Source organism: Rhamphochromis longiceps, linkage group LG22 (assembly GCF_057381845.1).
Source record: "Rhamphochromis longiceps isolate RC_006_pf linkage group LG22, R_longiceps_female_GT1.1, whole genome shotgun sequence".
In the NCBI taxonomy this organism is placed as follows: Eukaryota; Metazoa; Chordata; class Actinopteri; order Cichliformes; family Cichlidae; genus Rhamphochromis; species Rhamphochromis longiceps.
The window spans coordinates 3,549,256-3,565,669 of NC_140577.1; the positions used below are offsets into that span (position 1 = coordinate 3,549,256).

A 16,414-nucleotide genomic window follows, 5' to 3' on the forward strand; every position below is an offset into this window, starting at 1 on the left:
TTTTAATTAGTCAACTTAATTGTTTGTAACCAGATTGAAAATGTTATCTAATAAAATGTGTTGACATTAAAAATGTAAAAATCCATGTTAATATATTTATACATATATAACAAACAGAAGAAATAACGAGGAATGTTTGGTTGAAAAATCTTTATTGCTGTAAAATCTTGAGACAAGTTGTTAAAGCAGGCAACTAAGAACTTAAGAATAAAGAGACTGAGATTGAAAAAGACTGCAGACTGAGAGCTGTAGCAAAGTTTAAAAAAAAAACAACAACACCCCCCCCCCCCCCCCCCCCCAAAAGAAAAAAAAAAACAAAACAAAACAAAACAAAACAAAACAAAAAAAACTGTATCATGCCCAAGTGATTTAGCTCAGGACTGGGAACACTGGTCTCTCCTCAGAGTCTCTGAGAGTGGAGTATCGGAGCCCCTCGTGGCCTCACAGGTCACAGAGCCCACCTTCTCCCACTGGTCTGCAGGCAGCATCAGGGTGCTGCTCCAGCTGTAGAGCCTGTCTGTCTGCAGCGCCCCGGGGCTCCTGCTCACTTCCCAACCAATGCCGCTGCATCTGCGGCCGTCAACGATCCAGGACAGACTCCAGTCTGAGGGAAAGCCCTTGTTGGCCAGACATGTGAGCGTGGCATTCCCCTGCTCCAGCTCCTTACTTGAAGGGGCGAGCACCGTCAGGGTGGGATGGACATCACCTAGGAGACACCAATCAGCTTAGAGAACGGGTAACAGGTAGTTTCTGTCAGATGTTTTTCTGCTCCAACAGTCACTCGCACGTTGTTTCACTTCCCTTTAAGAAACCTCTCAGCACAGAAATAACAGCAGTGAAATATGTCCAAACCACATACAGAAGGAAAAAAGTGCAACATTTGACAAAAGAGTGTTAAACTCACAAAAATCTGACTCACTCATGATTTTAAGGATTACTGGGAAATACGTTTAGAAAACACAACTCACTAAAACAATTTTCTTCATGAACAGAGATATTTACTATACAGTTAACCTTGATCTGAAACTATCTAAGTTTAGTCTGTTTAATTTCATTTGAAGATTTTTATTCAAGTAAATGTTGTTTATCCACAACTTACCGTGAAGATCATATACAGAAAAATCACTGAAGGAACAGTTTTATCAACAGCAAGTAGGTTAACGTTTCAAACACAAATTTAGACAGAAATTTCTGTCAGCCTCCTTGATATATCAGGGGGAAAAAAGTTTTTAAATGTTTTTCTCTAAGCCAACAGTCAACAATTGAAGCAAATAAAAGATCTTATTTTTACAACAGTAACTTACTTCCAAATTCCAGTCTGGTTCCTCCACCAAAAGTCCACCACAGTGATACAAACTCATTGAGTCGCCGTACAAAAACCTCTGACTGTAGAGAGACACGGCTCTCTGACTGTCAGACTGAACTAAACCTACAGGCTCAACCAGTTAAAGCAAATAATTGTAGTGCATAACCTTGTGTTTTCCAAATTTAGATAATTTTTTATGGTTACTTTTCTAAAAGTCAGTTTGTTTCTCAGCCTACCAAAACCAAACCCCCAAAAAATAAAAATGCTAAACATAACTTGGACATTACTCAAGATATATATTTTTTCTAAAAAAAAAAAAAAAGAATAGGACATAGAAGTAACTTTGTTTTTGACTTACTTCCAAATTCCAGTCTGGTTCCTCCACCGAACGTGTACCACAGTGATACAAACTCATTGAGCCGCCGTACAAAAACCTCTGACTGTAGAGAGACACGGCTCTCTGACTCTGAAACAAACAAACTCAACAAATAATTTTTTTGCACACTTTATTAATCCTGTAGGGAATAAGTCCTCTGCATTTAGAATCAGAATCAGAAGCAGAAAGACTTTATTTATCATCTCGGGGCAATTAAGATACAACAGAGCAGCATGACGTTGAAGATAAGGACAGGGCATAAACAGGCAATAGAGTGAGATAATAAATACACAGAATATACATTATGTACACAGTTTTAAATTAAAGTGACTGAATAAGTAAATATATAACTGTAAGTGACTAAAAGTGAGTAAAGTGTCGGCAGTATAAAAAGAGTGTAGAGTAGTTTATGTTTATGGGTGTGGGAAATGTTCTTATTGGCTGGAGTTAAAAAGCAGAGTGGCTTTGGGGACAAAGGTGGCTCTCCTCCTCCTCTCAGTCCTGTAGGAAATGCAGCAGGGGCGTCGCCCAGAGGGGAGCCATTGAATACCGGGGTGAAGAATGTGAGAGGGGTCGTTGATGATTTTGGCTCCCTGTCTAAGGACCTGTTGGCTTAAAACTTGTGCCAGAGTTCTGACAGGCAGGCCAATGATTTTAGAGCACACTGTTGCCGTGTGCTGCAGTCTGTTCCTGTTCTGAAGGCTGAGGGAGTGGAACCAGCAGGTGATGGAGAAGGTCATGATGCTTTCCAGGAAGGCATCATAAAAAGTCATCATGATGGCTGTGCTGACTCCAAAGGAGTTGAGTTTCCTAAGAAGGTATAGCTGTTGGTGGCACCTCCTGAGAATCTCCTCTGTGTTGGCAGAGAATTTCAGGAGGTTGTCAAAGATGGTTCCCAGGTATTTGTACTCCTCAACTACCTCCACTGGCTTCCCATGGATGGTGGTGGTGACTGAAGCAGCCAGATCCCTCTGCCTACTGGAGAAGGTCACCACCATCTCTTTGGTTTTGCTCACGTTCAGTTCAAGTTTGGAGATGTCACACAACTCTACAAACTCCTGCAGAGCGAGCCCGTGGTGTCGAGAGGGCCTGACAGCAGTGACAGGAGAACTGTGTCGTCAGCATATTTCACCAGGTGACAGTTGGGCTGTGTGGATCTGCAGTCATCAGTGTAGAGGATGAAGAGCAGGGGGGAGAGCATACAGCCCTGGGGGGGAGCCAGTGCAGGTGGAACAGAGACTGGAAAGAGACTTGTTGAGCCGAACTTTCTGAGTCCTGTTGGTCAAACGGTCCAATAGCCACAGGATCAGCTGATCATCCAGGTGAAATCGGGAGGAATGTTTAGTGGCCAGGATATGAGGCTGCAGAGTGTTGAACGGTGGTGAGAAATCAGCAAACAGAAGTCTGACGGAGGAGTCAGGGAGCTCCAGATGTTTGTGGATGGAGTCCAAGATGAAGATTTTTGCATCATCGACACCTCTGCGTGCACGGTAAGCAAACTGGAGTGGGTCCATCAGGGGGTCAGTTGCTCTTACGATGTGCTGTTTTATGATCTTCTCCATGGCTTTCATCACAAGGGAGGTGAGGGCCACAGGACGAAGATCATTCAGAGACTTTGGGTTGTTTCTTTTGAAGATGGGGATGACTGTGGAGTGTTTCCACAGCTGGGGGACGGTTTGACTGCCAATTGAGTGTTGAAATAGAGTCCGGAACACGCTTCCTAGTTGCCCTGCACAGTGCCTCAGAACTGCTGATGTTGTCAGGGCCGGGTGAGCTCCTCTCCCTGGTCCTCCTGAGGGCTCTCACCACGTCCTCAGTCCTGAAGGTGAGTGCAGAGCTGCCAGGTGTGAGTGAGGATCTGGACTCCTCAAGCTGGGTGATGTTGTCCGTCTCGAATCTGCTGTAGAAAGCGTTAAGGTCGTCAGGTAGGGAGGAGGGGTTGCTGCCCTCCACCTGGATGGTTCTGGGGGTGGTGACCACAGTATTTACAGAGGCCATGGTTTTGAGGCCCTGCCAGACTGAGCGGAGATCCCCTGTGGTGAATTTTTTTTCAACAGTGTTTTTATACTGCAGTTTAGCAGTTTCTATGGCCCTCTTCACCTCCCTGTTGAGGGAGAAAGAATGCTGTCCCAGTCAGTGGCTTCGAAACATCCTTGTAGGGTGAGGATACTTTCTGCTGCCCACTGCTTGATGTTTTTGGTGACCTTTTTAATCCTCTTGAGGGGCCAGCAGGATGGTGTGGTGGTCTGCTGAGCCGAGAAGGGGGAGGGCTTTAAGTGCATCTGGTACAGAGCCATAGCATTTATCCAGAGTCTTCCCCTGACATACCGTTGGTATCCATCCATCCATCCATCCATCCATCTTCATCCGCTTTATCCGAGGCCGGGTCGCGGGGGCAGCAGCCTAAGCAAAGAGGCCCATACCGTTGGTATCCTTTAAGCGAATTGTCAGGGGAACAGTGACTGAAATCACCCAGGATGAACTTGGGAGAGTCCGGAGTTAATTACTCTAGTTTGTACAGAGTGTTGATGAAGTACTTTGTGGTTTTAGCTGCATCAGCTCTGGGGTGGATGTAAACCAGGTTGATGGAAACCTGTGGGAATCCTCTGGGGACGTAGTAGGAGTACAGGGAAACAGCCAGAAGCTCGATGTCTGTAGTGCACAGCTTCTCCCTCACAGTGACTGTAGAGCACCAGCTGTTGTTTACATACAGACACACGCCACCGCCATGTTGCTTCCCGATGCGTTCGCGGTCTCTGTCCAGATGAAGGGGTGGTGAAAAGCCATCAATGTGAAGCGTGCTGTTGTCGTTGCTGTTGTTTAACCACGATTCTATGAACACCAGAATGGAGGCAGTTCTGTACTCATGCAGGTGATTGACGCAGGCTTGCAGCTCGTCCAGCTTGGAGCGGACCAACCGCACATTAGCGAGGATAATGGACGGGAGTGCTCGTTGTTTGTGTGTCTCCCTCTTGAGTCTGGCTCTCACCCCACTCTTCTTTGATCTCCTCCTGGTTACCTTGTTATTGTGAGTTTTTTGATTTCCGTGTCCACGGAGTATTTCCTCGGGAAAGTAGTCCGTAGGAGCGGAGAGGAAAGCCGGACGCCGGGCTGCAGCTGCAGCTGGATGAGGGAGTCCCTGGTGTAGGTGAGACTTGGGGTCAGGGTCAGGAAAAGGAAAAAGGAAAAGAATACAAATATACCGAGCAGACGGTGAAAAACAACAACGAAAAGAGCATTCAAGTTAGAAAAAGAACGCAAAACTGCTCAGCTGACTGTCCGGTCGACCACATGAGCAGCGACCCGGAACCATTGCAACCCATTAAATTAGTGAAGCAGTGGGAAGCCGCCAATCCAGCACCTGGCGAGCAGTTAGTAGAGGGTACCTCAGGGGTACCTCAGGTGGCTGTTTGGTGGATTTAAACGCCTGACCTTCCGATCATAGGCCAAGCACACTACGGGGAGATCGTGGCTCAAGAGTTGGGAGTTCACTTTGTAATCGGAAGGTTGCCGGTTCGAGCCCCAGCTTGGACAGTCTCGGTCGTTGTGTCCTTGGGCAAGACACTTCACCCGTTGCCTACTGGTGGTGGTCAGAGGGCCCGGTGGCGCCAGTGTCCGGCAGCCTCGCCTCTGTCAGTGCGTCCCAGGGTGGCTGTGGCTACAATGTAGCTGCCATCACCAGTGTGTGAATGTGTGTGTGAATGGGTGGATGACTGGATGTGTAAAGCGCTTTGGGGTCCTTAGGGACTAGTAAAGCGCTATACAAATACAGGCCATTTACGTACTGAGCTATCCGCGCCCTTTTTTTCTCTTTCCTTTTTTTTCGGTAGATTTACTCCTTGTGTAATTCTGATAGCTGATATGAAGCATTCTTTTGTAAAATCTTTAAAAAAAACACCCGATTTTTATTTTTCCATATTGTTTACTCATTTCAGTTCTATCCATATAAAATATTGACACCTGCAATATTGTGACAAACTGGCTAATCCCTCATTCAACTGCAGACAAAAGTAAATAACAGAGCATTGAAGAAAAGCGTTTACTAAATTCAAGTCTAATAACATGACATTTGGTTGTTTCTTAAGAGAGACCACTGCGTCCACTGATCTCAGCCTCAGAGGGAGAGAGTTCCAGAGTCTGGGGTCACTCTGGTAAAAGCTCTGTCTCCTTTAGTTTTCAGCCTCGTATGACGTAGAGTAAACAGACCCTGATCACAGGCCTAACCCGCTGTGGACGTATGGCTGAAAAAGTTCAATGATGTAAGCTGGTGCTCGCCCATGATGATACATGAGTGAATAATGAATTACAATGAAGAAATAAATGAATAACATCCATCCATTCACTTCCGCTTATCTCGCAGATGTCTAAGGCTGAGAGGCAGGGTACACCTTGGACAGGTCGCCAGTCTATCGCAGGGCACTAAATGAATAACAATGAATAACAAAAGAGAGAACCAAAGATTTGACATGAAAATCCTAAATGTATGCAGAGTCGAGAGGTACCCCAAGAGTCCGTACACACGACTTAAATGTGATTAAATGACACAAAGACCTTTTATTTCACTGGCAAAAATCTGTCCTGGAAACAGACAAGAGCTTCCATTTTATCTTCGTTAAGTTGAACCGCTAATCATTCTTTAAAATACAGGGAGTGCAGAATTATTAGGCAAATGAGTATTTTGTCCACATCATCCTCTTCATGCATGTTGTCTTACTCCAAGCTGTATAGGCTCGAAAGCCTACTACCAATTAAGCATATTAGGTGATGTGCATCTCTGTAATGAGAAGGGGTGTGGTCTAATGACATCAACACCCTATATCAGGTGTGCATAATTATTAGGCAACTTCCTTTCCTTTGGCAAAATGGGTCAAAAGAAGGACTTGACAGGCTCAGAAAAGTCAAATATAGTGAGATATCTTGCAGAGGGATGCAGCAGTCTCAAAATTGCAAAGCTTCTGAAGCGTGATCATCGAACAATCAAGCGTTTCATTCAAAATAGTCAACAGGGTCGCAAGAAGCGTGTGGAAAAACCAAGGTGCAAAATAACTGCCCATGAACTGAGAAAAGTCAAGCGTGCAGCTGCCAAGATGCCACTTGCCACCAGTTTGGCCATATTTCAGAGCTGCAACATCACTGGAGTGCCCAAAAGCACAAGGTGTGCAATACTCAGAGACATGGCCAAGGTAAGAAAGGCTGAAAGACGACCACCACTGAACAAGACACACAAGCTGAAACGTCAAGACTGGGCCAAGAAATATCTCAAGACTGGTTTTTCTAAGGTTTTATGGACTGATGAAATGAGAGTGAGTCTTGATGGGCCAGATGGATGGGCCCGTGGCTGGATTGGTAAAGGGCAGAGAGCTCCAGTCCGACTCAGACGCCAGCAAGGTGGAGGTGGAGTACTGGTTTGGGCTGGTATCATCAAAGATGAGCTTGTGGGGCCTTTTCGGGTTGAGGATGGAGTCAAGCTCAACTCCCAGTCCTACTGCCAGTTTCTGGAAGACACCTTCTTCAAGCAGTGGTACAGGAAGAAGTCTGCATCCTTCAAGAAAAACATGATTTTCATGCAGGACAATGCTCCATCACACGCGTCCAAGTACTCCACAGCGTGGCTGGCAAGAAAGGGTATAAAAGAAGAAAAACTAATGACATGGCCTCCTTGTTCACCTGATCTGAACCCCATTGAGAACCTGTGGTCCATCATCAAATGTGAGATTTACAAGGAGGGAAAACAGTACACCTCTCTGAACAGTGTCTGGGAGGCTGTGGTTGCTGCTGCACGCAATGTTGATGGTGAACAGATCAAAACACTGACAGAATCCATGGATGGCAGGCTTTTGAGTGTCCTTGCAAAGAAAGGTGGCTATATTGGTCACTGATTTGTTTTTGTTTTCTTTTTGAATGTCAGAAATGTATATTTCTATATATTAGCTCGTCCACAGAAGGACTGGTAGCTCCCCTTACGATAAGGGTTCAGATCGCGCGAACAGGTGTGAATGTGTGTTTAGTTAGTTAGTTTGTTTGCTTGTTTTAATCAATTTTAAATCATGCTTTTTATCTGTTTTTGTTTCTAATGTCTCTGTAAAGCACTTTGAATCACCTTGTTGTTGAATTGTGCTATACAAATAAATTTGCCTTGCCTTGTGAATGTGGAGATGTTATATTGGTGTCACTGGTAAAAATAAATAATTGAAATGGGTATATATTTGTTTTTTGTTAAGTTGCCTAATAATTATGCACAGTAATAGTCACCAGCACACACAGATATCCCCCTAAAATAGCTAAAACTAAAAACAAACTAAAAACTACTTCCAAAAACATTCAGCTTTGATATTAATGAGTTTTTTGGGTTCATTGAGAACATGGTTGTTGTTCAATAATAACATTATTCCTCAAAAATACAAGTTCCCTAATAATTCTGCACTCCCTGTACTTATATTCAATAACATGCGAGCTGATTCATCTAAGTCTCTGTGACAGTCAGATGATTTCCATAGAGAGGCACTTTGCATCAGCAGCACCATGCTCCAGTGCTCTGGGAGAGTTTATAGTCCTGAGAGTTGAACACTGGATGACTGACAGCTGTCCTTCATCACAACAGAAGCCACAGAAATCCTCCTCATCAAAAACATGACTTTGATCTGCGTCCTCATCTGGACTCTCCTCTGCTGCTGCTTCACAGGTAAAGTCCAGAGAATCAAACTCCTCTCCTCTATCAACATCTGTCCCTCTGAAATGAAGCCCACAAAACCATGAAGCTGCTTTATGTTTTTGTCTCTGTGTCCTCAGAGTCCAGAGGACAGATCACAGTGACTCAGCCTGGAGCAGTGAGCTCTGCTGTGGGAGGATCTGTGAGCATCAACTGTACGACCAGTCAGGATGTTTATGTTTCTAGCAACTATCACCGTTTAGCCTGGTACCAACAGAAAGATGGAGGAGTTCCTAAACTGCTCATTTATGGTGCTAGCAGTCGAGAATCAGGGATTCCAGCTCGTTTTACAGGCAGTGGATCAAAGTCTGACTTCACTCTGACCATCAGTGGAGTCCAGGCTGAAGATGCAGCAGTTTATTACTGTCAGAATTCAATATTAACAGTCAGTGGTTGTTCACACAGTGAAAAACAGTCGTACAAAAACCTCCCTCAGTCAGACTGAACAGAAACTGAAGTGACTGCTGCAGCTGGAAGATACTGCAGAGACTGATACAGTTCACTGAGAACACACACACACACACACACACACACACACACACACACACACACACACACACCAGGTTTAAATTAAACTACTAACATCTGTTCATTAGTAAGTTTGACTTCATTAATAGAATTTCTTAGAATCAGTCATATTTCTCCTTTAATAAAATATAAAAACAAATAAATACAGACAAAGGATCTTTTAAGGTGGTCACACTCTTCAGTCTCTCTAAAACATCTACAGCAGGGTTTTCACAAAGTTAGTCAAAGTTTGGATCCATGAGGAAGAACAGGTGCTTAGTCCTGTTTGTGGATCACAGGATCAGCTCTTTACACTTTTGAAGACACTCGAAGGTGAATGGAGAGTTTGCCCAGCAGTTCAGTTCAGTGGACTTGCAGATATTTGACTGCGTCCCCTGTAGTGTCCTGTGGGGAAGAAGCTGGAAGTATGAGCTATCAGGCCTGTTGATGGGCTGTTCAGAGTTTTCCTCACTTTACTGAAGACTGATTCCTGATAGGCTGAACCTTTTCACCAATTCTGTTCATAACCTTTATATAAATGATTTATAGATGTGAGTTGATGTTTGATGGTCTCAGGATTATATTTTAATGTTTGTCATTTGTGTTCATTCTTTTTGTTCACTGACTGCTAAAAGTCACAGATTCTGAAAAAGTGTTAGGGTTAAGATGAAGAGTTAGGGTTAGCTTTACTCTTCAGTGATGACTTAGACCACACGAGGTTACAGTGGAAGTAGTTTTTTTTATTATTAATATATTAATCTCTTCATGTATCAAACCAACAGTCTGGAGTTTCTGATGATTTCAGTGGGCATCAGTGTGAGACTGACTTCACTCTGACCAACAGCTGCACTCAAACAGAAACACTTTAGAAGTTAGCATTGATGCTACGATTATCTTCCAGGACAGACTCCAGTCTGAGGAGAAGACCTTGTTGGTCAGACACGAGCATGATCTTCACCTGCTGCAGCTCCAACCACTGCTCAGAGAAGGACTGCCAGCTGTGGATTTCAGTAGAAGTTTCAACTCTGCTGATCTTTCATTTCCCACTCTGAGCTCAGTAACTATGGCAACAGACAGGCATCACTGCTGAACCATGGCAACAGAAGGTTTCAGTACTAAAGATAAAAACACAAACACTGACTTCACATTTGACATTGTTTAAAATAAATACACAAATTCAAAGGTCAAAGGTCAATCACATAAAAAATACAATTAGATGAATTAGTCGACTTTATCTTTATCTCTCATCTTAATCCTTGAGCTCATTGGTTAATCTAATCAAAATATCAAGTTGTAAATAATGTAAATATTGTGCTGTTCTCAGCTCTGAGCTGTAAACAGCTGCAGCTGACTGACTCTGTGTGTTTGCATATGTGTCCTGCCTCTCTGCTCACAGCTGTTAAGAGGCCAGTGTAGATCAGTGGCTGTCCAGGCCTTTCAGAGCCACTCACTGGTGACTCTGTAAGTTAGTGAGAGTCTGTTTATATCTCCTGTTTTATTTCATCTTTTCCAAAGTCTTGATTTGACTGAAGAAAGCGAGGAAGTGTGTCATAATTAGTCAAATACAGGTTACAGAAACTCATTCTGTTCTTTTACTGTTTCTGTTAAACCCAACAGATGAAGCCGTCACAGTCATACATGATGGAAACTACAACAAAGAAATTACTCATACCTGGGTGAAGCTGGTGGATGCAATTCATTGTTCTCTGTTATTCGTCACTTTTTATAAATAACCGAATTAACAAGAATTTGATGTAAAGTGAAACAGCACATGTGAGTGTCGTAAATGTGTGTCAGAGACAGATGTGCTGATCTGTGGAAACATCCTTACTGAAACCTCAGGATGGTTTTCAGACAGAACAACAGTTAAATTGAAACACATGAAAATCACCATTTGAAGATTTTTTTTATTGTTTGTTTTTTTAAATCATTAGCAATACTACAAGCAGTAAAACATGAGATTTGAAATCAGAGTGAAACAGAGACAGAGAGAGAACAGACTGAGGGCAGCAGCAGAGTCTCAGTGAGTCAGGTCACAAATGTGAACACTGATCTCTGCTCAGTATCTTTGAGACCAGAGTCTGGGAGCCCTGGGTGGCCTCACAGGTCACAGAGCCCACCTTCATCCACTGGTATGTAGAGAGCTTCAGGGTGCTGCTCCAACTATACAGGGCGTCATTCTGCAGCACTCCAGGAGTCCTGCTCTCCTCCCCGTCACTGCTGCTTCTTCCATCCACCTTCCAGGACAGAGTCCAGTCTGAGGGGAAGCCCTTGTTGGCCAGACATGTTAATGTGGCCTTCCCCTGCTCCAGCTCCTTAACGGAGGGGGGCAGCACTGTCAGGGTGGGACGGGTGTCATCTAGGAAACACCAATCAGATTAGAGGACAGGAACCACAAGTTGTTTGTCTCCGTTAAGAAGTTTCTGTCAGGTGTTTTTTCTGCTCCACCAGTCACTCACTCACACATTGTTTCACTTCCCTTTAAGAAACCTCTCATGCATATCAGCACAGAGAGAATCATCACACAGTTTGACCTGAAATGTGTTCAAACTACACTGGAAATAAAAGCAGATGTGGAAACAAGTTTTTCTTTAAAACCATGTAAAGTCTGAATCATAGACGATTAGATATCAATCATTAAGCATTTTCGATTCAAAGGCCCATCTGACACAATAACACTTTGGATTTTACACATTTTCTAATCCCCTTTTCAAATAAGAGTTATTATTTGGAAAGTTTAGAAACTAATCGATGGATAATGAAGTTTAATATTGGTTCCAGATAAAAATTTCCTTTCTCTGTGACAGAAATGTAGACAAAAAAAACATCTGCTCTGAGTCACCTTCCATCATATAACAGCAGAATAACAAATATTAAAATTGTCATAAAAAAATAAAAATTAATCTTTCAAGCTCTCTAAGACTAATTTTAAGATCCACCTTTTTCAAATTTCATAATAAAAGCAGTTTAATTAACTTACTTCCAACATCCAGTCTGGTTCCTCCACCAAAAGTCCACCATAGTGATACAAACTCATTGAGGCGCCGTACAAAAACCTCTGACTGTAGAGAGACACGGCTCTCTGACTCTGTTAGACTGAACTAAACCTACAAGCCCTCAAAATAAAACTTTACATGGAAACTAGAAATCATCATTCATACTGTGAACTACCCCACTCTCAATTATTCACTGTAATAACCTTTCACATATAAATTTCCAAATATGACTTTTGGAGAAAAATATTAATAACAAAGCTAAACATTAACATTCAACATTTTCAATTAAGGAATAAAAATTAAAAGAAAAAATGAATAATTCAGCTTTATTTTTAACTTACCTCCAAATTCCAGTCTGGTTCCTCCACCGAACGTGAACCACAGTGATACAAACTCATTGAGGCGCCGTACAAAAACCTCTGACTGTGGAGAGACACGGCTCTCTGACTCTGAAACAAACAAACTCAACAAAATAATTCACTGTTTGTCCAACACACTTCATACACAGACAGTCACAACAAAAAAAAGTATTATGTCTTGTAGTTGCAAATTTTCATGTATCAGTACATAAAAATTAAATTGGTCTTAAATTAGATATTGAATTACCCTATTTTTCGGACCATAAGGTGCACCGGATTATAAGGCGCATTAAGCGAAACAAAACAGTCAGATAAGTTAAACTTTACTCACCTCATTCTTCTTGCTTCCTACACATCCGTACCATTGACTCATTAATGCTGAATGCTCTCACAGCTGCTCTATTCCCATGTTGCTGCAGTATATTAAGGACTAACCTCGTATTGTGGATGGATTATCTCAGTTGTTCTGAAGTTAGGTCCATTTACAGCATCCTGAAATGCAATTGTATTTGTCCCTAACCTTCAGGAACCCTCGTGTTAACTTTTATCCAGTGGAAAAAAGTTAGCGTTCATCCTTCAGCTTCACTGTGTTTATGTTATGCTAACATGTGTTGCTAGCGATCACGTAGCGCATCGTTATATAGCAGCTAGCCCAACTTCAGTAACCCTACAAACGTCACTGCTGTTTAGTTTTCTGTCTTCATTTATGTTGGAAGTGATAGCAGAGCTGTACCTTTTAATTTTTCAGACATCTCTCAGTCAGAACATACTATATCATGTTTAGGTGGAAACCGGCGAGCTAACTTCCTGCTAACTTCTAACTCCGTTAAATTTGATAAATCTTGTTTTCATGGATGCCTGGATGTTAAAATTAGTTGTTACACCTGGTAAAGCAGCAATGTTGACCATTTTATTGAAGATGAAAGAATTTAGACAGTTTAAACTCTCACTGATGCCGCAGTGTTCGTTTGTAACCAGAGTTTGTAACCAGATTACTCGACATGGCTCCTGACTACAGTAGCCGTAATGCTCTGACAATCCATCAAGCAGTGCGGCTTCATAGCTTACCAAAGTCGTAGTAAAACATTTTTGAGCGCCGTGTAAATAAGCACAACCAGAATTCATATATAAGGTGCACCGGATTATAAGGCGCACTGTCGAGTTTTGAGAAAATTAAAGGATTTTAAGTGCGCCTTATAGCCTGAAAAATGCTATAAGCTAACAGTGACATTTTGTCATTATTTCTTAACACAAATTAAACCAAAATGCATCAGTTTGTTAAACATTATGTATACAATTACTGCTTCTAAAGGAATTGAGAAAGTAAGTAGCTGCCAAATGCTTTTATTCAAATGCATTTTGTATCACCAGCAAGTGTGAGCAGCTCAATAAACACAGAAGTTTGGGTTGTCTGATGATCTGGATCATTGCGGTGTTTCTTAACATAATCTAACAAGTAAAATATCAGAAGTTGTGTTTCTGAGTGAAAACATTCAAGACTTTCCAGGAGCAGACCTCCCAGAAATGTTCTGAAAGAAAGGTCAGACTGTGCAATTTTTACTATTGGTGTGCGGATCAATATTGAAATATCCATTCCTCTGATACCAGTTATTTATGTTCTAGAATAGATTCACTTATTAAAATATTGATATTTTAGTAATTTGTGGAAAATTGATAGGTTATCATTAACAGGAAAAAGAAACTATATCATTTGGATGTCTAACTTGCAAGAAACTACTTCCTCTTCCGACTTTCATAGTCATATGTGTCGCAGTGCGTGCGCACTCACAATAATTGCTCAGCGTAAACAGAGTCATGTGGGGACGTATTTTACGTCTTTTTTACGTATTTTACAGATGCAAAGAGACGGTACTTGCAGAAAATAGCGTGCATTGGAAATGTGGACCAGTATGAAATACGGCCGTGGAGTAGAAACCCTGAAGACCAACCGCTATTGACGTAGCTTGATATATTTTCGTATCTTGTCTGTGGAGTCAGCGTGTACAAGGTGAACCAGTTTCGCAATTATAAATCTCTGGAAGGACACATCTAAATCATCAAAGATTGGGTACAAGATTTGTGAGTATGTCGTCATTCAAAGGTAAGTCAGCTCGATTACTGTGAGTAAAATGCGTTTGATTTTCCCCCAAACATTCGAATTAGTGCAAGCATAAATTCATTCATGAGGGGGAAATTAAAGTGAGAACATGTGGAGGCTGTTAGATTGATAACATAGTGAGTTCAGTGCATTGATGTGACATTGTCCTGAAGGATTTGGTTATTCTTTATGGTTAAAGAAATTCCAATGATTTATTCATATTTATTATAAATAATTCTAATTATACATCTTGCTTCCGTGTTTGAGTCCTGTGTCACTAAAAGTACATTTTATTATAGTTTTATACATTGATTAATGACCTGCAGAATCTCCTTATCATATTAGGTGTCCATAATTGTCACTTAAAGTCAAACTTTATGCTTTCTCTATCTTGAAAGTGATTACATCCTTGCATTACATGCTTTAGGTTCATTTTCTGCAGGCAGGTTTCTGAAAGAGAACAGGCAGATTTATACTATAACATGCAGCGTTCTATAGATGGATGCATTAAAAACTGAAAAATTAGATGTATGTGCTAACTTTCTAAACACTTTGTTACATTTATGATGAAGTAGAGGGTGGGCCATTTATATGGATACACCGTAATAACACGGGAATGGTTGGTGATATTAAAGTCCTGTTTGTGGCACATTAGTATATGTGAGGGGGCAAACTCCTCAAGATGGGTGGTGACCATGGTGGCCATTTAGAAGTCGGCCATCTTGGATACAACTTTTGTTTTTTCAATAGGAAGAGGGCCATGTGACACATCAAACTAATTGGTAATGTCACAAGAAAAACAATATGAACATATTTAGAACTTACCGGAATGAAAATGTCTGGAGCACACCTACGGATATTTGGAGATGGAAGAGAACTGCATATCAGCTCATCTCACAGCTGCTATCCAGGCTAGACGCCTTCTTTTGGTAACATCCGATACATGAGCTACCTCATGTTGCTTCCAGGTGGGGAAAGAATGAAAAGATAAACCATTTTCAAGCTTATTCCCTTGTCGGTCGTGCGATCTAACATTACAACGACCTCACAGCAAGTACAAACCATAGCTGGTGTTATCCGAGTGCTTTCGCTCTTCTTTCGTTAGCGCTTTGTTTGGCCCAGAAACATGGCGCCTCAAACAAAAATCATGGCCACGCCCCTCTCATGGTATCACGCTCCAAAGCCCTATAGTCTCTGGTCTCCTCCTCCTACACTAAACCCCCCACAATGGAAAAATGTTATGATTATATATGCTCCCCCTAGGCTTAACCTTTGAAAAATATAAAAATATAACATTTCTTATCACCTCTATGCCGATGATATACAAATTTATTTTCAATTAGATGACGACGACATTGCTCCTTCATTGCACTGCTTCCTCGAGTGCATGAGAGAAGTCAGAGAATGGCTGTCAGACAATTCCCTTATCCTGAATGAAAAGAAAACGGAGATTGTGGTGTTTGGCAACCATATCCCTAGGGGCCTATTAGCTGATACCTTTGGTTCCTTTGCCACTTCTTTCTCTGACTCAGTTAGTGACCTAGGTTTCCTGCTGGATAGCTCTTTCAAATTTAACAAACAAGTGTCTTCAGTAATCAAATCTAGCTTTTACCAACTGCACCTTATTGCTAAGGCTAAGCACTATGTCCCTCATAAAGATCTTGTAAAGCTCATTCATGCTTTTGTGACTTCTAGATTGGATTACTGTAATTCCCTCTACTTTGGTCTTCACTCCGCTCTCCTTCACAGACTTCAGCTTGTCCAGAATGCTCTGGCTCGCCTCCTGACTGGCAGTAGAAAGCATACCTCTATCACCCCAGTTCTTATTGAGTTGCATTGGTTACCCATAAAATATCGCATTGAATTTAAAATATTGTTGCTCACCTTTAAAATTATAAATAATTTAGCATCCCTGTTTTATATTTGGTTCAATTTCTTATTTATGTACTTTATCTTTTAGCTATATCTGTTCTTAGTAACTTTGTTCTTATATCCCCTTTTATTGCTGTATAATTAGTGCCCTTAACCTGATGACATATGTGGTACTTTGTTAATAGTCTTTT

At 41.8% G+C, this 16,414-nt stretch overlaps 2 pseudogenes across 1 annotated transcript; both read right to left on the reverse strand.

The window, feature by feature from the left end:
- Positions 1-2,357: 2,357 nt before the first annotated feature.
- LOC146643137 (uncharacterized) lies at positions 2,358-4,995 on the reverse strand (annotated as a pseudogene).
- Positions 4,996-10,792: 5,797 nt separating this feature from the next.
- On the reverse strand, positions 10,793-13,256 carry LOC146643138 (Ig kappa-b4 chain C region pseudogene; annotated as a pseudogene). The gene is made up of 3 exons (XR_014909411.1): positions 13,250-13,256; positions 12,236-12,343; positions 10,793-11,257 (listed from the first exon to the last, which is right to left on the reverse strand). The product of XR_014909411.1 is annotated as an Ig kappa-b4 chain C region pseudogene (transcript).
- Between the last annotated feature and the right edge of the window lie 3,158 nt (positions 13,257-16,414).